This window comes from Chenopodium album, chromosome 5, assembly GCF_948465745.1.
Source record: "Chenopodium album chromosome 5, dcCheAlbu1.1, whole genome shotgun sequence".
Taxonomy (NCBI): domain Eukaryota; kingdom Viridiplantae; phylum Streptophyta; class Magnoliopsida; order Caryophyllales; family Amaranthaceae; genus Chenopodium; species Chenopodium album.
Window position 1 is genome coordinate 49,466,299 of NC_137838.1, and position 25,365 is coordinate 49,491,663.

Here is a 25,365-nt window from a genome sequence, read left to right on the forward strand (position 1 = left end):
TATTGTCCACCGTGGCACAGTGCAGTATGCCGTGTCACGGTGTAAAAAGTACGCGGAAATTACACGGAATATCCCCGTGTCACGGAATGGGCACCGTGACACGGGAAATTGCACCATGACACGGTGCAAAATCCCGTGAAATGGGAGAAAATTGTTCAGAATTACAAAAATGGGCAACGTGTCACGAGATTAAGTCATGTGACACGTCAGCTTTTGCCGCGTCACGACATTTTTGCTGCTGCGCGGTAATTTCAGTTTTTTACCCGTTTTTAAAATAATCATAACTTTTGATCCGTAACTTGGAATAAGGCATATAATATATCATTGGAAATATTATCAAGTCTACTTTACAACCCAATTAGAATCAAGTTAAAATGATATGTAGATTTTAAGATATGGTCGTTTTAGTGGAAGGTTGTCGGTTTTAGGCCGAGTTTAGTGTTTTGCTCATATCTTTTTCGTTATAGCTCGGAATTGGGCTTATGATATATGGTTGGAAAGATTATTTAAAGGCCTATCTAAAAAAATAATAATTTGATCAAAATTGTATAGCCATAAAATTAGTTTCTCTCAATTTTGCGATGTGGACACGAAAAGTGGAAAAAGGTTATGGTTTAGGGAAATGAGCTAGAAATTGGATTGGTTCATGAAATATATTGGTTAAAACATGGATTTAAGCACTCCAAATATTAAATACTCAACTCGACCAATAATGGCGGTGAAAGGTGTTCATCAACGGTTTGGTTTTTTGGAGACATTTTTAGGTGTCTACAGAAGCCCCCACTTTGATTGAGTTTGTAGAAACGTCAGTTTCGAAAACGATAGTCAAAGTAGCTGATAGGGACGGAAAATGATTAAAGACGTTCTGCGATCCTAAATCATTCTGTATACGCCGATATCTGCAGAAAAATGTTAGTTCTACAGATAAAAGAGTAAAGGGATAGAATGCTTATCTAACACCAGTGTATCGGTGGAAAATGAGCTTGGTAGCTTCCTATGCTTGAAGGAATCCACCGGATGACGTTTGTTGAAACACTTTCCATGCCTGAGGAAAGCCGACTGATGAATTTGGTAACTTTCTAAGCCTGAAGAAATCTACCAGATGATACTTTCCATGCTTGAGGAAAGCCGACATATGAATTTGGCGGTTTTCTATGCTTGAAGAAATCCACCCGATAATACTTTCCATGCTTGAGGAAAGTCAACAGTCCGCTTGTCTCTGGATGTGGGCTGTAGATGGTCCGCTTGTCCCCGGACGTGGGCTGTAGATGGTCCGCTTGTCCCCGGACGTGGGCTGTAGATGGTCCGCTTGTCCCCGGACGTGGGCTGTAGATGGTCCGCTTGTCCCCGGACGTGGGCTGTGGTCCGCTTGTCCCTGGACGTGGGCTGTAGATGGTCCGCTTGTCCCCGGACGTGGGCTGTAAATAGTCCGCTTATCCCCGGACGTGGGCTGTAGATGGTCCGCTTGTCCCCGAACGTGGGCTGTATATGGTCTGCTTGGACGTGGGCTGTAGATAAGACCTGCAAAATAAAATTTGCCAAGGGACTCGTATATACTGTGATTGACTTGACCAACTGACTTGACTAAGTTTGACTTGACATGAAATGTGTATGACTTGTGATTGTGTGTGTCTTGAGTGAGTGTGTGCACTGACACAAGCAATTAAAAATGCAAAAGCAAAAATTTTCCGTCATTTTTGTCATGAGTGGAGAGTGGAGGGTACCGACTTTCTCCCAAGAAAGAAAGACGTGAAAAATGAAGTTTTGTTTTTGAACTTCCCCAAAATAAAAGTCATGATAAGAAAAGGGAATAAGTTTTGAACTTTCTTGTTGAGCAAGACGAAATGAATCACATGGATTTTCTTCTTGTCATATTAAACTGCCCGTCTTGAGTATAATGTATGCATGATGTGTGTTCTTAGGCTAGGAGGCTAAGGACAGTTACATCATGTGACACGATAGATGAATGAACTTAGGTCATGGAGCTAAGCATCATATATGGTGTAAAGAAGCGATCTTGAACGTCACTTAGGTCTGGAAGCTAAGCACGTATATAGATGAAATGATTGATGAGTATTTCATAATGAATGTTTCTTAGGCCAAGGAGCTAAACACGATATGCGATGCATGAAACAATGATATTTGCTCAGGTCAGGAAGCTAAGCAAGTATACGATGTTTCTTCTAATGAATGTTGTCTTGAAAGATGATGAAGCCTGCATAGTGTTGAAACAAGATTTCATGAAAAAGGGTTCTTAAAGGGAAAGATCATATGGATATGGATATGGATGTGTGAGTGAAGTGTGTGAATGTGATACTAAGGCTGGCTGCAAAGGCTATGGTGATGGAAATTTATGTGAGAAGAGTCAAAATGGTGACTCTTTAGGCTGGGTAGGCTAAATGATGTGGGAACAAGCCCCCAAGTCTAGCTCTAGATAGATAGGGTCATAGGATTAAGCATTGGATATTCTTTGACGCGATCATGCATATGAATGTGGCCGCACCTCAATGTGAGGTTGGCTACGTATCCGTTAGGAATCAGGCCAAAAGTAGCTCTAACCGAACTTTGCACAAGTGTATGTACACCTCAAAGAGGTCTCTCAAGGGTTGTAATATGGTTAAGTTGATGGTTTAAAAAAGAAAAGGGTACAAGGCTCAAGACCCGAGAGAATCCCCAAGATGTGTAATTGTGAATTTGAAAATTTTGAATTTTGCAAGTTTATTTTCAATATATATATATATATATATATATATATATATATATATATATATATATATATATATATATATATATATATATATATATATATATATATATATATATATATATATATATTTCATTCTTTTGAATCAATGTAGGCAATCTCAGATCATGCGGTCCATCACTCACTTAGCATTCATGTTTCTCAGGCACGGTACCAAGCACTCGATGAGAGACACAATTTGAGACATGTTCATATCAAAGACATTGGAACATTTGCCTTTAGACATTGTTTTATTGTTGCTTTGCTGCTTTTTTTTTACTTGCTTTTTGAATGTTATACAATTACACATCTCCCAATCCCAGGGTTAAGTGAATGTGGGTGGAAGAAATGAAGGCCAAACGTTAGACGAGGCTCAAAATGGTTGATGAAGAAATGGAATTTGATTGAACGGTTAACAGGGAATGACAGGGTTGCAAAGGTGCCTCAAGTCATTGGTGTACCTTGGGTTTAGTTCGGTAATTGATTTTTTATTTTTTATTTTTTTTAGAATGAATGAATGAATGAATGAAAAATTCTATGATCGAGATGTAAAGGAAAATTGCTCATTTTATTAATGGAAAAGGTGAACGAAACACATGAAACATATAAAAAAAATTCAAAGTGGAAAACCTATGCTAGACATGAATGGGGGAATGGAGAAGAATGATAAAGAAAGAAATCGTGAAATCTTGCACGAAGGATTTGTGTGCCTTGTATTCATTACTTATTGCCGCCTTGAGGGACAGGAAGTTTGTTTGCATCCATCAAGTCTTGAATGACGTCCTTTAAATTCCAACATTGCTCTGTAGTGTGGCCCTTTCCTTGATGGTACTTGCAATGGTCATTGGGATTCCATTTGGCGCTCCTTTCCTCAGGTTTTGGCTCTGGAAATGGTCCAATAGGTGTGATCAAGCCTTGACCGTAAAGGCGATCAAAGGCCGCATCATAAGTCATTCCTAAATGAGTGTAAGTTCTTTTCTTCTTGGGGAATGGAGCATCAAGAGCTAACACTTCATTGATATCAACTTGGCTTATATTGTTGGTAGTATTTTCGTGCTTAGAAGACGAAGAAGAAGGATGGTCGTTCTTCTTGTTTTTCCAAGTGTTATTATTGTTACTACCAGCAGTCTTTATTAGCTCATCCTCCATATTGATGCCAATGTCGTATACAGCTTCGAAAGTGTTCAGTGGAAGAAATTTGAGATGTTCCCTATATTTATGAGACAGATTTTGAATAAAGAGGCGAACCATCTCTCTTTCTTTGGGAGGATATACTAAGAGTGAAGTTGTTTCCCTCCACCTGTTCAGGTAAGCAGTGAAGCCTTCATTCTCTTTCTGTTTGAGAATGGAGAGTTCACGTTAAGAAGTTTTAGTTTGAATGTTACACTTGTAACGATTCATGAAACTTTCGGTGACATCTTACCAAGTCGCAGTACGCTTCGCATCTAAGGAATAAAACCATTGTTGGCAAGCATGTTAAAAGGAGAGAGGGAACACCGTAGGGAAGAGTGTTACGTCCAATCCCTTAAGAGCCATGGTTGTAGAGAACGCCTTCAAATGGAATATTGGATTGTCAGTAGGCTTGAACTTTGGAATATCAGCAGTGGAGAACTTTTCAGGGAGTCTGTCCTTCACATCCAAAGGAGTGGGAGGCCGTTCCACATAAGTGAAATCCTCATAAATCTTACTCATTTGTTCCTTCAGTTTGTCAAGGGTGGAAACAGTGACCTTGTTTTGTTCCATGGTAGTGACCCTAGTGGTAAGGGTTTGCATCATGGAAGACAGTGCCTCGATGGATTTGTTGATGTTCTCAATATCTTCTTTAGTGGCCATTGTAAGGTGATGAGTAATGGAGATGGCAAAGTTCTCTTTGAACGCCTATTAGATCTGAGAGATTGTTGCGGTAATGACTCCAATCGTATTAATCTATCCCTGTTCCTTGACCAAGTATTGTGAAATAAAATAATTCACTTAATTGTTTGACTCATTGATCAAGATAGGAAAGGAAGGAAAAAAATAGACATTTGAAAACAGGTGAGAAAACTCCACTCATTTTTTTTTATTATGACGAAAAAAGGGTGCATGAAACTAATATACGATAATAAACGACCTGGTGCACGACTCAAGTCGGAACATAAAGAAAGTGTGTGGACTATACTTGAATCGTGAGTGACTAAGTGATGTTATAAGACTCGTGGTATGATCGTATGGCTAGACATGTGAACAATAACCAAAATGACTGACGCGAGGACCAAATTAACACGGAAGACTTGACTGACGCGTTTTTTTTTTTTTTTTTTTTTTTTTTTTTGGAAAATCCACCGTGTCACGGTGGAAATTCCCGTGCCACAGTGGAAATTCCCGTGCCACGGTAAACATTCCCGTGCCACGGTGGATGCTGACGTGGCACGAGATTTTTTTTTGTTTTTGGAAATCCACCGTGTCACGGTGGAAATTTGCCGTGACACGGTAGAGCTTCCCGTGGCGCGGCGGACTTTTTTTTTTTTTTTTTTTTTTTTTGCTGCAGGTCCACCGCACCACGGTGGACAGTCCCGTGTCGCGACAACCCTTCCCCCTTTTTTTTTATGAAAATCCACCGTGGAAATTTGCCGTGACACGGTAGAGTTTCCCGTGGCGCGGCAGACTTTTTTTTTTTTTTTTTTTTGTTGCAGGTCCACCGCGCCACGGTGGACTGTGTCGTGACACGGTGGTCAGTCCCGTGTCGCGGCAACCCTTCCCCCTTCTCTTTTTTTTTCTTGTTTTTTTTTTTTTTTTTTTTTTTTTTGCTAATTACTAAGTGAGTACGGTCCATTAGCAATCGTTAGTCATAAAATAATCCACCATAGACAAAGAAAGATCGTTAAGGTTAGGATCAAAACGACCAAACATAAAACATGTAGGCACAATGATGCAAAAAATAGTTCGCAACCTAAGGTCAAGTTCTATGTTCGACTATGGTCAAGTTTATTTGGTGTCAATAGGGTACCATGGTTAAGAGCTTGGACGCGTTAGCAAGGCAGCCTTCCTTGAGGGTGTATGCCAACGGCCGGCTCCGCGAGTTCGTGATGAAATCGAACTCGACTCCATGGTTTGGGTGGATTTAATAACTCGGATGAACCCTTATTTCCATGAGCGTTTTTGGGTTGATAGATCTTAAATCCCCCGGGGCTAAGACGTATGTAGAACACATACGTTTTTTCAGAAAAATCAAAGGAAGTTGACTGTGAGAAGAGAAAATAAGCCACCAGACTGATTTTAGGACTGCCGTGACACGACAAAGATTCCCGTGCCACAGTACGGCACACCGTTAGACGGTGCAATGTACCGTGACACAGCAGATTTTGCCGTGGCACGGCAGTCAGAAAATCTGACTGGTGCCCTGTTTTCCTTTGTACGCAATCAAGTAATTCAATTTTTCCTACGGGACAGACCTAAATGCGACGTTAAAACATCTATGCATATGCAAAAATGCCAAATTAATCACAGGAATATTTTTCAAGAATCTTTCAAGTCTCATCCACTCATCTTAGTTCAATATGGATCACTCAAATCGATAAATAACCAAGAATCTCCCCAGTGGAGTCGCCAAATTGTAGGCGTCGTTCGAAGTGCGCCTACGTTAAAAGCATGTGTGAAAATTCTTGGCACTCATAGGAAGTGGGAATTGACGTATACGATTAGGGACAAGGAAAGTAGGGAGCCGCCAACAAGTTTTTAAGGAACTTGTAAACCGTTCACGGATCATAAAAGGCAACCACGAATAAAGGGACAACGAAGGCAACAACGATTGACCCGTGAAGGTTACACCCCATTCATAATCCATGAGATTACTAACTCCATATGGTTCGGAACCACGAAAGGAGGATCGGGGATGATGGTACGAAGTGAGTCATGGAGTCACATTCGCCCGCATTGGCCTCTACTCGATTCTTATAGTGAAAAGTGATTCCTGCGATCTCAAAGGCATACAAAAAAAATATTCAATTTGCTCCAAACTATTATTATGCTAAATTGGTTGAATATTAATGCAACAAATAATTCTAAAATATCGTGATCACTTGATTAAACAACAAGATTAAAAAGGAACCTAAACCGGTTGTCCAAATTATCTTATTAGTCGTGATTTCCAATTACATATTCCCTTTAAACATGCAATATAGTGATCAATAAATAATAAAATAAACATTAACATTGGAAGCAATTTAACAATAATAGTGTTAGTCAAATCAAATATAAAATAACCTAATCATGATACTAGCAATATAAAATAAAATAAGAGTAATTAATTTAATTAATTACTTACATTCAGCACGTTCCTTTAAATTGCTACATCATGAATAAACTGTTAGTAACTTCAATAAAAAAATTTAAAGTAAATGAAAATTAAATTAAATAAAAATTAGAGTTGATTTGGTCCAAACCCTCAGTTATTTGTACCTTTCACGCCTTGGTTTATGGACGGAACCTTGGGTTAAGTATAGACTCCTTGGAGTGCTTAGGGGAATTGTTATGAAAGAATAATGAGGCTAGAAATTAGGTTAAAGAGGGATAAGAGAATGATTTTTGGTGTTAGGTGAGAGAGAATGATTATTGGTGCCCCGAACTGCAGAAAGGGGGGGGGGGTCCTATTTATAGGAAAAATGAGCAGAGGGAACACGCGGAACCCTAAAAAGATAAAAACCCTAAAAAATAATATCGTGTCATGGTAAAGAGCACCGTTACATGGTGGCAGGCACCGTCAGACGGGGGAAGATCCCGTGACACGGGGAAGAACTGAGTGACGCGGGAAATAATTAGGTTACGGGAAGTGAAAACGCGTTTAGGGATTACGCGGAGAAAACACGGAGCAATCTCGTGGCACGGGATGTGCATCGTGACACGGGAAGAAATGCCGTGATACGGCATTGTCCACCGTGGCACAGTGTAGTATGCCATGTCACGGTGTAAAAAGTACGCGGAAATTACACGAAATATCCCCGTGTCACGGAATGGGCACCGTGACACGGGAAATTGCACCATGACACGGTGCAAAATCCCGTGAAACGGGAAAAAATTGTGCAGAATTACAAAAATGGGCAGCGTGTCACGGGAATAAGTCCCGTGACACGTCAGCTTTTGCCGCGTCGCGGCATTTTTGCTGCTGCGCGGTAATTTCAGTTTTTTACCCGTTTTTAAAATAATCATAACTTTTGATCCGTAACTTGGAATAAGGCTTATAATATATCATTGGAAATCTTATCAAGTCTAATTTACAACCCAATAATAATTATGTCAAAATGATATGTATATTTTAAGATATGGTCGTTTTAGTTGAAGGGTGTCGGTTGCCGAGTTTAGTGTTTTGCTCATATCTTTTTCGTTATAGCTCGGAATTGGGCTTATGATATATGGTTGGAAAGCTTATTTAAAGGCCTATCTAAAAAAATAATAATTGGATCAAAATTGTATGCTATAAAATCAGTTATCAACCGGATGATGTCATTTCACATCCAGCTTTTAAGCTTAATCATTATTTAGACTATTTTTGCAGACGGCTATGAGTTGACCAATTAGATCTTTCAACCTTTGCCGTCTGCATGCGTTTGCAGAGAAAATGATAAAATTCCCTCTTTGACGATAACACCCGGAGGGGCGTCTCCGGACGCCATATTCATATTGGAGCAGACGAATTTTTAAAATAAAATAACATCTGGCCATTGGCCTCTTAATTTGAACATTGATTTAGCCACTAAGTTTTTAACTAAGTTTAATTCATTTAATGGAACGTATGTGCATTGCATAGATGGTAATTTATCATTACGCATGTATGTATACGAGGTAAGTAAAAGGATTGAAAACAAAAGGCAACTTTTTTTCATTGATAGGCTTTTCATTTACAAAATTTTACTAGTCTCATAAGTATTACTTTTTCAAGTTGTCTACATTCCAAGTTCTAGGCAGCCGCCTGCTGTCTAGAGTTTCCAGGTGGTAGGTGTCGTTTCTTACTTCTTTATAGATCCGGTAGGGGCCTTCCCAATTAGGAGTTAGCTTTCCATGCTCATTGGCACTACCGGTTGCGTTCATCTTTCATAACACTAAGTCCCCAACTTTCAAGGGTCGTTTGTGCACTTTCTTGTTATAGGCACGAGTCATTCTCATACAGTAAATCTCACGACGCAAGGCACTATTGCCCCTGCGCTCCGGGAGTAAGTCCAATGCTAGCCGCATGGCCTCCCAATTTGCCTCTTCATCGTAAAGCATGAATCGTAGAGTAGGCTCATAATGTTTGATGGGCAAGACGGTTTAAGCACCGTAAACCATAAGAAAGGGGGTTTCACCGGTTCACCTTTTTTTAGCTGTCCGGATGGCCCATAAGACATGAATTAACTCTTCAGCTCATAAGCCACTGGTTGTTTCAATTTTCTTTTTGATACCGTCTGAGATGAGTTTGTTGAAGGCTTCAACTTGGCTGTTTGCTTGGGGTCGGCCGATTGATGCAAAATATTGTGAGCACCCTTGATCACCCAACCAAGTTTTGAGCTAAGGCATCTAAAACTGAGGGCCATTATCAAACACCATAGACATAGGTACCCTGAACCGGTTAATAATGTTCTTTTAGATGAAAGAGATGACATCCTTTGTCTTGATGTTCTAGACAGCCTTTGCTTCCACACACTTACTGAAATAATCCACAGCAACCAGAATATAATGCTTTCCGCCTGGTGCAAGTGTATAAGGACCTAAAATGTCCATGCCCTATTTAGAAAACGTGACTAGGTTGTGGATTGCCGTCAGGTCAGTAGTCGGGCAATGGATTAGCGTACCAAATCTTTGACACTTTCACATTTTTTAACAAACTCCATGTCGTCTAAATCAAGAGTGGGCCAGAAATAGTGTCGCCTAGATCTGACGGCCTAAGATTTGCCGCATACGTGAGAGGCGCAATGTCTAGCATGCAAATCCTCGAGAACTTTTTTCCCCTTTTTTTCAGAACAACCCCCTCCTAGGGTGAATCTGGAAGCGTGTCGTCCGTCAGATATGCCCGGATACCATCCATCCAGGTAAAGCTTCAATCAAGTGTTGGGGTTTGGTGAGTCCCACTCACTGCGGAAAAAACCCGAGCCAAGGATCACACTCGCAATAAATAATATCACTAATGCATAAAATAAATACAAAGTGGCAAAAAAAGGAAATACACCTTTGTCGCGTGCTTCGTCCGACAAATTAGGCTCTTACTTGAAAGCTTAACCCCGAAAACACGAGAGCCTCCGACGGAGATCCACTCGCAAAAACAACTACCAACTTTTAGGTCCGTGACCTCGAGGTTAGCGAGGTCCGACCAAAACCCGAGTATTATATGAGTTTATGAGTTTTTGCAGATGCAATGCTCTATTGAACTCCTAATCAAGCACTCTTCCCAAAAACCTAAGGTGGGTATTTATAGGGAAAAGTGAGAGTGGGAACTTCTATCCCATCAATGTAGGGTCATGAAATTCCACAATTTATTTTAAAGTTAAAATAAAATAAATAAGAAAACTAATAATAAATCTACAAGTGTCATTAATACATGTAAAGGGAAGTGAGGACCACTTGGAGAGTAGGGGACCATACTTGCTCCCCACTCCATACTCTCCTTGTGCCACATGTCCCTCACCCCACATGCCTCTCATATGCTCGGCTCGCTAGCTCCGACTTGGATTCCCTTAGTGCTCAAATGAAGGGCATGCAAATCCGGTTAGAGGGCATGTACGATCAAGATTTTGAGGCCCTCTATACCCATATGAGAGGGATTTCGGAGATGCAACAAGGTATGTTTCTCCAACAACAACACTTGTATGATGCGGGTGTTAACCGGGGAGAAATCACTCCCCCGGTTAACTACCCTTACTTTCCACCCCAATATGGTCCTTTACCATATTTTGGGGGTGATGGGGTACCTACGTACCCATACTGGCAAGGACCCCCGAGGTCCAACACCGAGACTCGCTCATTCCTCGATGAGCACGGTAACTATGATTACCGTTTTCCCGGTGGGAGCGACTATAGGGGTGATCCTAACTACCCCCATGTACACCCCGATCATCCACTACCGCTTGCTTTGCCCGAGAAATTCACTCCCCTTTCCCCTTGGCAACAAGATAATTTTAGGGGGCATTATGGTTGGCCACCCGGTTACACCGACGGATGGGATCCTCATGGTCCCCCCATCCGGGTTTTCCTATGATGGGGATAACAATGATGGCTCCAGGTCGAGTGGTTGTGGTTGCTAGTTCCCTCATTTTTGTGCTATGTGCCTCCATCCCTTGTCTTATGTGTGCTTGCTTTGTATTGTTAGGATGTTGATATGTATCTTTGTTTAGCTTGGGGGAATTTTTCCTTTTCTTAGGGGTTTTGTCTCGGTGGCCAATTTGCTGTTGAAACTAACATTGCTTCTCTGTATTCTTTGCATGATGATCCCATTCTTGATCATACTTTGATGATGTTTGCTCATTCTCGATCTTGTTGTTGTTGTGATGATGATGTGTTTGCTACCTTGAATCCAAACCCTTAAAATCCAAACCCCTTGAATCCAAATTTTGCAGTTTAGTATTTTATTGTTTAGTTAGTTGTTTATTTAGTTCTTTAGCTTTTATTTTCTTATTTTTGTTTTCTTGATAGTTTAGTTTTTCTTATTTTTGCTTTTTATTTTCTTTACTTTTCGTTTTCTTTTTTTTTTTTTTTTTTCTTTTGTTTTGAAGTTACTAACTGTTTTCTTTGTCCACAGTTTTCTTTTCCATTTTTGTTCTCACATAGCTTTGATGATGATGCTTTGATTTTTGGAGCTTCATGAGGTGGTTGATTCTTCACCTTAATTTTTTAGCATTACTTGGAAGCCGATGAGATCTTCCTTAGTTTCCTTTATTCTCTTTTATTTTCTTGGATGCATAGTTTAGGATTAGTTTAGGAAAAGTTGAATGGTTCGAGGATGCATGCTTTTAACACCTAGAGTGTTTGGGATCATTGGCGATGTTGTCATTTGATCACTTGTTTGTTGATTGGAAATTACATGTTCTACTTGCATATTTGTTCCATTCTTTACTTTCCTTCCTTTCCTTTATCTATGTTTTTCTTTTCTCTTTTCTTTTCTTTTTTTTTTCTTTTTTTTTTTATTTTTGGATTTTGGTATATTTTGAGGCTTTATTTGTCACATTTTTGTTTTTGTTTTTCTTCTTGAATTGGACTATAAACAACCGATTTTCGCTTTTGAATGAATATCTTCCTAAATGGTATGGGTATGAACGGTTTAAGAATATGCTTGGTTGACTCTAGGATAGTTGTATGTTAAGGTAGCATGTTCTAGAACTAGGAGGATCATGAAACCGGATTCTACTTGTTTGTGGCATGTTGGTAAGGCTTCCTATGGTCGATTTGACACCTATAATGAGTTTTTGCTACATCCATGTGAGGTTCTTCATTTTTTAAGCCATCTACATATCTTGCATGAGTGGCATGGATCCTTGACTATTGCGGACCTAATCTTGAATCTTGACTCATAATTATCAAACACGAGACCAAACCATCTAGGGAGGACAAAGGCATCTTTTCGGGGTGGTAATTTTTCTTTTCTAGGTTTAATCTTCTTTATTTTAGTTATTTGGCTTTACATTTTCCCTCTTGCTAACCATTTGAGCCTTTTCCCTTCTTTTCAAGCCTCATATTTAGAACTTTGAGCCTTTTGTTTCTTTTTATTTCATTTTTGGTTTTTGTGAAGCAAATGGTCATGTTTGTGGAGTTTATGGTTTATAAGTATGGACATTGGTTCCTTTTGTGAGCAATCTTGTTTTTTGTAAATATTTTCTGAATAATGGCAAATGTATGATAGAAAAAGCCGTCTAAAGTTAAAAAAGGCAAGGACATAATAAATGCAAAGTTGTAAAAGCCGTCCATAGTTAAAAGAGGCGAAGACAATTGCTTTGAAGTTATGCATTAAAAAAAAAGTTAAAAATGAGAAAAATCAAAAATATTTTGATGTGATTCTTTTCCACTTTTCATGCATTGAGGATAATGCTTCCTTTATGCTTGGGGGAGAAGTGTTTACGTTTTTTGTAAATATGATTGTGATTATGGCTTTGAATAAGCTTGGGGGAGTTATTTTGTTTTTGTTTGGTGACTACTTGATTGTGATTCCAAGAAAGGGCCCGTTCTTTGCTTCACTATTAGGGATACCACCAAATTTTAAAATTTTAGCCTACCCCTAACCTTTTTTGCCCTTACGTTACAACCATGGGAAAGACCTTTCGACCTAGAGGTTGAGTCAAATTTCGAGGGAGGGCATTATGAGTTAAAGCCTAAAGAGAGGGGATGCATAGTCAAGACGTCGTGTAGCCCAAAAGTATTTCTTTTCCGGCTCCTTCGAGGAGCTATTGTGATGCTCATTAGAAGGAGATTTGAGACTATAGGGAGAACACGGTAAGATTGAACGGGATGAAAGTGAATTGTGATAACTAGTTTTCTATGCTTAGGTTACTCTATGTTTCAATCAACCTCGGATATTTTGAAACGTGCATACCTCTATTTCTTAAGAAAGATGTTTATTCATTTGAAATGTGATGATTTTGTAAAGTTCAATTCGTAAAGGTTTTAATTTTTTTTTTCTTTCTTTTACTTTCATTTTTTGTGGTTTGCCTCATGTATGTTGGTGGAGAGTTATAGGTTAACCTCTTAGGAAACCTTTACGAGACCTCACTCGTCCTCATAGGCGATGTTGGGGTTTAAAGGGCTTGTTGTAGCTAAAAATAACCGTGATTCCTACGAAAGTGAGTTTTAGTGTATATTCCCATCTTATGTCTGTCTTTTTTCTTTTTGAATAAGTCTTTCATCCTTATTCTTTCTTTCTTAGTTTTGCTCGAGGACGAGAAAAAGTTTAGCTTGGGGGAATTTGATGAGTGTCATTTATGGCACTCATTTGGTTCTCTTTAGGATGAATTTCATGATATTCTATAGCTCTTTTACTTAGCTTTTCCTTGACTTTACTCTTTATTTCTTTTAGTTTTCATTTTCTTAGTTGGATTTCTTTCTTTATGCATTTCTTGGTTTATTTTGTTATTTTCTCTTTTATTTGCTTGTTTTCCTTTATTTATCAAGTTAAGGTCGTTTTCCAAGTTTCCCGAGCCTCTTCCCAAGTTTGGAATTGATTAGTATGCCTAGTGGTCTCAATTTGAAGCTCAAGCATGGAGAAGTGCAAGTTCCTAAAGACCTTGAGCTGTGCATTCAAGTCGTGGGGGCATGATTTCTTGTCTTGAACCCACAAACATGGAGTTTAGAAACTGCAAGGTTTTTTGTTTATCAAGAGCATTAAGTGGAACGCACGAGGAGCATCGGAATAATAGGGAAGAGGGCTCCCCTGCTCCCAGGCGCAGCCGTGCCTATCTGGGTCCCTGTTTTGTACCCAGTTTTGCGCGGCCACGCTCCCCCTTATGGTTGGCTGCGCCTGTATGGGTTTATTTGGGTCGATCTAACTAACTTCTCTTAGTTAGTTTTACTATATATAGATTTTCTTTCTTTTTAGAGGGGGGAATTTTTCAGAAAATTAGAATAGAAATTAGGCTTAGAATTTTAGAGAGAGAAACTCTAGATTGTAGAGAGAGAAGTTCTTGATTGTTGATTAATGATTGAATGTTGTTAATCCTAGCATTTCCTCCATTGAATTGAAGCAAGTTTGTAAGGATTTCTTTTACTTGAATGCAATTTTTAGCTTGTCATTTAAATTGTATTGTTGATTGTTCAAGTTTGAATTGAATTTGTGATTGAATTAGTTCTATTGATATGATGATGATGAAATTGTTGATTATCTTAGTTTTGATCTTATTTTCAATGGATTGTGAGTAGTTCTCTCGCTACGGGAATGGTGAAGCATGTATGAGTGATGGATTGATGCTAATTGGGGGAAATTGATGGAGTTGATGTTGTGATTAAATTGGTTGATTGATTAAGTGCATGTGTGTAATTAATTGAAGAGTAGCTAACTTTGATTTGTTACACTAAAATGCATTGTAGGCTTGCATTGATACGGAAAATTGATATGTGGCTTGCTTTTGTCGATTGAGTAGGTTTGCAAGGCTCCTAGTTAGAGTCTCTCGTAGTTGGCGCTAGCTTAACCTCTAGGAGATTAGCCTACCTCACTCTCTTTATTGCTTAATTGATTTTTCCTCGCAACACTTGACTTAGTCATTTCCAATCCCAATTAGCTATGTCCATTCCGAGTACATGCGGATCCTAACCCTAGTGCTTATTAAATTTGATTTCATTTTATTGTTTGATTGTTTTGAATACACACACCTCACTCTATTGCTTCGAAATAGCTTAGCTTTGACTTTAGCATTCATTTCCCATTCCTAGTAGTTTGACCCTCGACTTACTCTATGCTTTGTGTCGGGAAGTGTTGAGAGATTATAAATTTTGTTTAGACCAAGGGTTGATTAGTTTTCAACGACCTAGTCTCGCCCTAGATCAGGACATCAAGATCCAGGCTGATGCCTGGCATCTCTTCCACTTCAAAGGCAAAAATGTATTTGAATTCTTTTAGCAGGACGCACAAGTTTGCACCCAACCTTTTGAAGGCAGCCGTCCTCAACTTAATAGTTCGCTTTGGATGGCTGTCGTCCAGAAGAATATCACTGTGCTCACCAGCCGACTGGGGATGGAGATCATCTGACCGTTCCTCGGTCAGTGATTGCTATTTCTTCTCCTTCTTCACCTCCACCAGCTGATTAATTTTTCTTTTCTTTGCGGTTGCTGGGGTGAATCAAGGTCCTTGACATCATTAAGGTCTATTGGCTCCTTCGGCTGACCGGCTACATCAGCTTTTGGTTTTATGTTTGAGTGATAATACTCCGTTTTTGTCTTTTAATCCCCGTTGAGGGAGTCAATAGAGCCATCATCCTTTTTATACTTGAGTAGCATGAGATCTAGGATGATGACGGCGTTGCACTCATTCTGAATGGGTCAGCCAAGAGTAATGTTGTAGGCGGTTAACTCTTTGACCACCAGGAACCGGACGATCATATGTAGCCCTTTCCCTTTTTTCGCTAGCCAGATATGTAGGTCAATTTGTCCGACTGAGTGCACAATCCCTCTACCAAATCCAACTAGTGGATGAGAGACGTCACGCAAATTGTCCAGCATGTAGCTAAACTTGGACGGACACTTGTAGCTGATAAGATCAGAGGAGTTATCTGTGTCTATTAGGTTCCGGCCAACTAGCTAGTTGGCGACCTTGTATTCAATGACGATTGGGTCGTCATGCGATCCGCGGACTTTTCCCCAATCCTTCTCATTGATGAGGACGTCTTGGAATGTTCCACTGGTAGACGCATGTCCATCATCAACTGAGTGGATCATCTTCTTCAGATGATCCTTGGTGCCCCGGATGGTCGGGCCATCGCATGCAAATCCGCCTGCTATAGTGTAGACCAGATCCGTGTTGGTGTCCAAGCTACTAGTAGGTTGGGCAGTCTTAGAAGACTGTCCTAGATTCGTCTTAGAAGCCGCTTTGGACTTCAAGACATAGGACTTTAGCAAGCCCTTGTCAGCCAAACAATCCAACGTCTGCTTGAGCTATAACAGTCTTTGGTGTCATGGCCTACTTCCTCATGGAAGTGACAGTATTTATTATTGTTCCACAACAGAATGAAACTCTTCATAGGATTCAGATTCTCAATGGTTAGCAGGTCCTTAAACTCTGTGAAGATGGTGTAGTAGTCTTTATTGAATTCATACTGTGAGATATACGGCTTGAATTCTTTCTTTTTCTTTTTGGACAGCTGATCAGGCTCATCAAACGCCCAAACTTCTTTTCTCTTTTTGCCATCTTTAGCTTTCTAGGCCGGCTAAGCAGACCAAATATCTTTTTGGTTGTCAGAATTCTTGGAGTTCTATTTATGGCTAGACGAGCAGAGGTCGGTGGCTTGAACAACGCTCTCCTCCTCTATCAACGCCTCTTGAAGGGTGAAAACCCTCTTTCTGACAAGGTCAAACTTAAAGGTCGACCCATCCTTCAGACCCTTGAAGAAGTCTTTGTAAGCTACCTCGTTAGACAACCCTTGTATCTGGATTCTCACCTGATTGAACCGCCTGACATAAGAGCGAAGTCCATCTCTCTCTTCCTGCGGATGGTGCTCAAGTCAAGACTTGTTTTCTTGGCAGGGATGTTCATTGAGAAGTTGGAGGCAAACAAGAAGGCAAGCTTCCTGAAGCTGTCAATGCACCCGGCTGGCAAGTTGCAGAACCATTGTTGGGCTATGCCCTTAAAGGTAGTCGGAAAACAGCGACACCACATAGCATCCTCCAACCCCTGCATGTGCATAAGTTTGGAGTATGCCATGAGGTGGTCCTCCGGGTTGGAGGTACCGTCATAGGCACCCACCAACAAATTTTAACCTTGGCCGGTTGTGCCGCGTCGGTTATCTCCTTGGTGAACGCAGAAGTTTGTTCACCAAGTTTGAGTAGACAAAGCTACCAGTCCAAGGGTTGGACATTGTATGCATGAAATGAGGAGAATAACAACTATATACCATAGAGGGTACGTACGGTGCATTCCCAATCATCTGAGGGCCGGAGTGGATGGTATTACAGCCTGTATGGCTCTCGCGTCAGGATTGAGTGTTCCTTATATATGGATGTATTTTTGAAGTTGTTTGGAAAGCTCGAAGTAGAGGTTGACTTAGACTTACATGTCGAGCGTCGGTGTAAGTCTTTTTGTTGTCATCCGGCTGCACAACACATAAGACCTTCCTCGTGCCCGTCCGGGGAAAAAGGATCTTCGTCAAATCAATGGCAGGCGTAGTCTTCTCCTTAGGATGTGGAGTAGGCTGCCTGTCCCTGACTGACTTCTTCCTCGCAGTACGTAGAGATTTTTTAGCCAGCTGACCTTTGCTGGAGCCAACCTTATTCTTTTCGATCATGTCCTTTATCTCACCCTTGAAACTCATCATGAATTTCATGAGCTCATGTCTGGTGACTAGAGCCTGACCTCTTGCAGACTAGGTTTCCCCTTCCGGCTGCCCTGGGGGCCTGCTTGTACCTGTCTGGCTGTCACCTCGTTTCAGGGTATCTCTAGGACGGAGACGCCTAAAAATGAATGACCCATCTTTGGCTATACATGTTTTGACTTGAGGATCACCATCCTCCTGGTCTGTAAAGACCTCCGGCTGATATTCCTTGGGGTTAGGAGGCGGTACAGACTCTTGAACCATCTTTGAGGTACCCTCCCCACAGACGGCGCCAAATAAGTTTAGGTGCTTTTGTCCCTCGGGAAAGTTACAGGTCAAAGACTGATCCGACTGTGCCTATACTTGCAAAAAAACTAAGGATCCGGGTGGTTGGAGCTCCGACTTTGATGATCAAGTTTGAACGTGTAGGAGAATAGAGAAGGTGCGGAAAATAAAGAGGATCTTCTCGGATTTCGAGATCAGGTGTTTTCTCTGATGTAAGAGAATGTTGGGTAGGTGTAAATAAATGCTTAAATGTGTCCAAAAAATGGGGGATATCTCCTTATTTATAGGGTCGTTGGGAAAGGTGCCCTCTCTTAGTTCATTTTGACCTAGATTTGGTAGGATGCGTCGTTTAACGGCGTTCAAAGGAATTTGGCCTTGAAAGCCGCAATTCCAGAAGTATCTGAGGCTGACACGTGTCAGCAGGTAATTGGCCCGAGTGGACCTGCCCAGGATTGACACGTGGCCCTCTCTAATTGGTCCACATGGATAGGGTATTTTTCCCAAAACAAGACCTTTTGCATGAAGGCGATCAAATGTGGTGTCATAACTCATGCCAATAGGAATTAAGTTCTTCCTGAATGGCTTATTTTATCCTTAATTATTCATAGTAAGGACTTCGTTCAGATTAAAGGTACTAACATTGTTTCAGTGGGTAGTTTTGGAAGAAGAAGGATTGTCGTTCTTCTTTCCTTTCCAGCCACTGTTGGAGTTGTTAACAGCTTTTTGCTTTGCAAGGTTATCTTCGATGTTGATTTCTATGTCATAAACGGCCTTGAAAGTATTCAAATTACTTTAATATTTGAGATGCTTACAATATTTTTCTTAGAGGTTCTTAATGAACATCCTTACAGATTCCTTCTCACTAGGAACCTCAACCATTTTAGCGGAAGTTTCCCTCCACTTATTGAATAAAGAAGTAAAACCTTCATTCTCTTTTTGTTTTAACATCTTAAGTTCTCTATGGTCAGTTTCAACTTGAATGTTACATTTGTACCTATCAACGAAAGCGTTTACTATTCCATCCTAAGTAAAGATCTTTTTTTTGCCAATGGAAAAGAACCATTGTTGGCAAACGGTTTCAAGAGATAAAGAGAACAGAGAGTGAAAGACTTTCCTATCAATCCCCTTAATATTCATTATGGTTTCGAAAGCTCTTAAGTAGAAGTAAGGATTAACAGTAGGTTTGAACCTAGGGATGTCATTGGCATTAAACTTATGCGGAAGAAGGGCTCTTTCCAACTAAGACCCCTTTTGAACTAATTCCCTGAAACTTATAGCCATTGAAGAGCTTGTTTAAGCTTTCCTCCATTCGCTACATCTATTGCTGTTTCGCAGGGTCATTGACTTGAAGAGCCATCTCCTTCATCATTTTAGTTACATTGGCTAAGTTCTGCCTAAGTTCATTGATTTCTTCTTTAGTTGTCATTATCCTCTTAGCTTTTCTTTTTTGACGAATCGGTTTATCAAAAAGTAAGATTTGAACAAAAGAGTTGTCCTTGATTAGTCGCCCATCTCTTCTTGACCAAGTACTGCAAATTAAACCATTTATTTTAATGACTTGACTCAAATTGAATTTGATTTTATTAGTTTAAAAAGTAAAAAAAAAAAAAACAAAAAAACAAAATAAAAATAGGGTGTATAATTTTGGGAATCAAGTATAGGGTTTAAACAAGTATGGTTTAATTGGAGGATCAATATCCGACTTACCCCCCTAAAAAAATGACGGAAAAATACGCACACAAGACACTCTAGACAAAGACAAGGTGACACATACATGTAAAGTGTGTGTTTTAAATAGTGAGTGAAAGTGACATGCTTTGATACTTGTTTAAGACCATGGTACTATGTGCTTAGAATAAGGACTAAATATAGATTCTGTCGTTTAATAAGTTGATTGATTGTGAGGACTCGAGCAAAAAAACGGACCGTCGCTTAAGAGATGGGACTATCGCCAAACTCTAGAACCAGCACGATGCGACAATGCTTTTGCATAACACTGGACACCAGCGTGTCGCGCTACATGCCAAACTCATGCGCCATTGCTGAAGCAATAGTCTAGGTTTGTTTCCAGTGTTTTACTCTAAAAGGACAAGCCTATAGTTGTACTAAGTAAGGTTTGATCAATTTATTTAGACTCTAATTAATTGATTAAGAAAAGTCCTTTTATCTTTAATTAGTTTATTTAGACTCATTCACAAGTCAAACAAACAGTTAGTGTAAACACACATAGGTTACGCACAAGTATTCAAGTAAGCACAATATGATGCAATGAGTTTGCAACCTAACCATGGTTCTAAGTACTCTAAAGTTCAAGGGTAAGGATAAGTCAAAAAGGTTCAAAGGTTATGAGTACAGATGCACCGCGCAGAAGCCTTACCTTTGGAAGGGTTGGCGCGTGTAGATGGGACCACTACTACAAAAAAGGCCAAAGAGACCTGTTATAAGAGGCGTAAGAGACCTGATTAGAGGAGGTCTCTAGCTCACAGGTCTCTTTGATAAAGAGACCTGTTCAAGTCAACAGGTCTCTTTGACTGAGCCAAAGAGACCTGTTATGTAAGCCAACAGGTCTCTTTGCATGTAATTACCTTTTATATTCATGAAGGGAAAGAGACCAGTTAATGAACATAACAGGTCTCTTTGACGCCATCAAAGAGACCTGCTTTGAAAGACAACAGGTCTCTTTTAACCTTTTTTTTTAAATAATATAAATTTTGATGATTTATTTATTATTTTATAATTATTGTACTAAAATGGCGAATAAATAGTAAATTATAATAAGAATAAATTATATATAAACTTATTATTAAAATTTACAAGTGTACAAGAAAATTGTTTACACAATTTACAAGTATTGTATATAAAAGCTTATATAAATAATTTACAAGCAACCATAACCAACAACTGTCTTATTTTATAAAAAGTGAATCCAACACATTCTTGATAATTTCTTTAGCCCCTTTATTCATCAACTTCCTTGACTGAGTTTCTTTAACTGCTCATCATCCTCCTATACACAATTGAAAACAATTCAAAAACAAGGCTTAATTCTTGTAACAAAAAAACTTAATATCAACAACAAAAGGCCACTGCAAGTGATTCAGCAACATGTCTCTTCTGCCTCTTCCTCCATAGCTTACTACTTGCATTTTGAACTTACTAATTCCTCGATTGAATCTATCTTTCCCTCGATCGAATTTTTCTTACCACTATTAAACATGGCAGAAACAATATTTTCCCATTTTCACATACAAAAATCCATGAACACTATTTACATGGTGCAAAATAGACTAATACATAAATACCCCCCCCCCCCCTTCAACCTCAATTATTCAAAAAAATCAAAATACAACCTTTAGATACATAACACTGAACCGAACCTCTTGGCCGTCTAAGCAATCTATATCAAAGTAGATTCAATCAAATCAAAATACACCATAATATTACCACTAACACCAATAAAAAAAATTCTCAAAATATGTAAAAGTTCACCATAAATTCCAATATAAACCACTCGAAAACAACAAAATCAGATAATAAAAGATCAAAATACTAAAAAAAAACATAAGCTTCCATTTATAGAAACATATATGAGTTGAGGGAAAAAAGTAGAACCTACAATCAAAGTGACGATTCTTAAAGAGAGGCAAAGCGAAAATCTCTCTAATTACATGGTTGTTAACAACCACCGGAGCACTAATAATCGAATGTGCGACAACTTATTAACAACAACCTACTATATCTTTATTGAACATGCTAATAAATCAAACATCAACCCCCGACATTTGAAAAAAATATAACTTAAGCAGGTTATCACCTTAAATACATGATTTTTCACCGTGAGTTGATGTCATTAGTAAAAACCTGCAAGCTTTATCACATTCAAAGGCTTAACCACAATTTCATGGGACATCTCTCGTTACAATTGTAGGTCAAAGAATGAGGAAATATAAATGATTATAATTGTAATAAACTTAATCCTTACTAAACTTTAGACTAACTCAATAATCTTATTTCATCCGTTAGAGCTCAAACCCAAAATTTGATCAATCTTATATCAATAATATACCATTTCAAACCAACTAATCAAAGCCTTTTGGCTAGCCCTTTATGCAAAATTCCTTGATTATCCATGGACCAAAATTTATTAAGATCATGATTTCAAATTCACCACTTAAAAGCCAAAACTAATCAGCTATGATTCCAATTCACCATATTAGTGAGATTACTACTTGGAAGAAATCAACCAAATTTACCAAACCCATTCATAAATAAGAAACAAAATTTGATTAAACCCAATTATTCAAAATTCCAAATTAACAAATTTAACACTTAGAAACCGAAACTAATCAAACCCATTTACAAAAGTCACCAAATTAATGCTAATAAATTAAATCTTTTTCAGACTCATTACTTTAAATTCACCAATTTAGCACTTAAAAAGCAATAAAACATAATCAAACTTTTGTCTAATGTTCACCAATTTACTACTCAATCTAGTGGACATTCTAAAATCAAAATTGTATTAAACCCATTCATTCACGTTCACCAATTTTACCAGGCCACTTTGAGAACAAATTACATCAAAATCAACAATGCAATATTCACTGATCCACCATTAATCAAAACTTTAAACCAAAAAAAAGTCAAAAATTGGAGCAAGTTAAAAGAGTAATAATAGTAGCAATTATGCTAATCAATCTAATTAACTGATCAATGTTAATATTATCGAACCTGCATCTCTCTTAAGCTTGAATTGCTTAATTTCTTCGTTGAATTCAGCTTTAAATGATTACGATTTCTTCATCAAACAATCTGCATAATCACAATTGCAATCACAATTCACAATAAACCTCTTCATATCACCATCGGATAAATCTCCTACTTTACGATCTTGAACTTACCAACAAAACTGAAATCAATAAGAACAATTAGATGGATATTTGACAAAAAAAAGAAACCTTAAGAAAGAGAAAGTGGGGAAACCTTTTCAAGGGATATTGCATAGATTCAACAAATGAGAGCCAAGACAATTCCATATCAAAACAACGAGGGTAGAGGGTGGTGAGTTGCGCCGAAAGACGACATTGGTCGTGGTCGCAGGTCACTTGGTACAACAAACACGCAAAAGGAGAAATGATTGAACGAAACACCCATTCATAATCGCTCTATACAACGGAGGTGGGGATGACGACCTTGCAAATAGAACGATAGTGCGTGGCAATTCCATGAGAAACAATGGCCTTCAACTATGGTAATGAACCGACCTTGAGAAGTGAGAACAATGGAAATTCAAGGGTTTGGAGTGAAACTACTCTTTTGGGCAGAGAAGTGGGTTTTTATTCGCTTTTTGTTTTTTTTTTAAGAATAAAGTATAGTGTTTATTGTCTTGTATCGTACAATGATACTAATATTTTATAATTAAAAAATGATAACATGTAAAAGAGACCTGTTAACAATAACAACAGGTCTCTTTGTTTATTTTCCCGCCATCAAAGTGTACATAAGAGACCTGTTCATACTGAAAACAGGTCTCACTTATTAAAGAGACCTGTTAAATGATATAACAGGTCTCTTTTCCCATTTTTGTAGTAGTGGACGACCCTGCGAGTTAAACTCGCTTCCACGGTTTGGTGAATTTTATAAACTCGAATGTACCCTTCTTTCCTTGAGCGTTAGATTGGGTAGATGGAGCGTGGATTCCCAGAGGGTTAAGGACATATGTAAAACACATATGGGTTCAGAAAAGTGAGAAAAACTTAATCAGGAAGTAGAATCGAGCGAACAGTACTAGAATTTGTCGAAACAAAGAAGGTAGATTTCAAGCTCGGTATTGGAAGCACATGGCGCGAGAATGACGAGGGGAAAACTAGGTCGTCATCTAATCCTCCCTAAGTCAAACCAAATTTATAAACACTTAACAAACTTAAATACAAGTATAGAGACAAGTCAAGGGTCGAACCCAAAGGAACGGTGATGTTAAGCACTCTCAATTATGCGCCTACGCTAGGTCAAAATCGAAGGTAAGAGCTAATACTAACAGCTAACAAAACAAGCAACCAAACAAATAAAACACTAGGATTGGGGATCAACAAGTAATCGTGTCACCCTAATTGTTAAGCTAGAGTTCACTATGAATAACAAACTAAGAGAATCACAATACAAACCAATCAATAATTGCAATTCCTAAATTAATTGATCGCGTCATTAACAATTACAAAGCAATCTAGCATAGTTCTCAAGGCTTAATCAAATTACACAAATGCAAACTTCCATTGATCACTTTAATCTCAACAATCAATCAACACAATTATATTCCCAAATTAATCACAATCAATCAATCATACAAGTTTTACCCAACACAACTACTCAAGAATCATCATCTATCAACTAACAACTAAGGAAATCAAGAATCAACAATATATCAAGAACAACTACACTAATCAAGCATCAGACATCACAATCAAATCAAACAAACATGAAATTAAACAAAGCATTAAGGTGAGATAGAGTGAGAAATGCTCATTTATTGATTAAGAAGATCTTCAATACAATTTCCACCACTGAATCTTCAATCTCTCAAACCACCATTGAAATCCCTCACTTTCTCTCTCTAAAACTACTCCTAACTAACCCTATATCTAGAGAGAGAAGCTCTCAACTAAGCTAAGAAATATGAGATTTAATTCTAATTCTCTAATTGTTCCCCTAAATTTACTCCAAAATGGGTATTTATAATTATAAGGGTAAAAGAAAATAAAAGGGAAAAGATAAGAAAAGGAAAGGAAAAGGAAAATAAAAAAAAAAGAAAAAAAAAAGAGAATTAAAAGAAAAGAAACCAAAATAAGAAGTCAGAATACTTACCACTATACTACAAAAAATGGAATATCAAGATATTCATGACTTTGTTCTTTCTACTTGGCAACGCAGTGTTAATGGCTTGCCAATGTTCATTCTCTCTAAGAACCTACAACATGTCAAGTCTCTTATTAGGAATTGGTGTCTCAACAACAAGGAATTTTTGGGCATAGATTGGAAAATTTTTTCGAAGGATCTTGCTACTGAGGGTGAGCTAGTCCAATCACTTCCTGATGCCTCTCTCTACATGACCAACATTGTTACTTCAAAAGATAGTATTTTATTGCAGCTGCAATTCTGGAGACAACGCTGTAAGAAAAATTGGATACTTAAAGGCGACTGTCCATCTAAACTTCTGTTTTCGAAGGTCAAAAGTCGACAAAAGAAGAATGAGATTAGTTCCTTATTTGACGACCAAGGAACTCTTCAGCATGGCAAGACGGATGTCCACCGAGTGGTGGTGAAATCCCTAAAAGATACTTTCCAATGTGACACTATGCCTCCTTATGATCCGGAGATTGATATTGTTCTACG

The 25,365-nt window shown here is 38.7% G+C and overlaps 1 long non-coding RNA gene across 1 annotated transcript; it reads right to left on the reverse strand.

The window, feature by feature from the left end:
• Window positions 1-20,874: 20,874 nt before the first annotated feature.
• On the reverse strand, window positions 20,875-23,397 carry LOC145630728 (uncharacterized). Its single transcript, XR_014112219.1, has 3 exons — window positions 22,960-23,397; window positions 22,708-22,885; window positions 20,875-20,983 (listed from the first exon to the last, which is right to left on the reverse strand). It is a non-coding gene; the product is annotated as an uncharacterized LOC145630728 (long non-coding RNA).
• Between the last annotated feature and the right edge of the window lie 1,968 nt (window positions 23,398-25,365).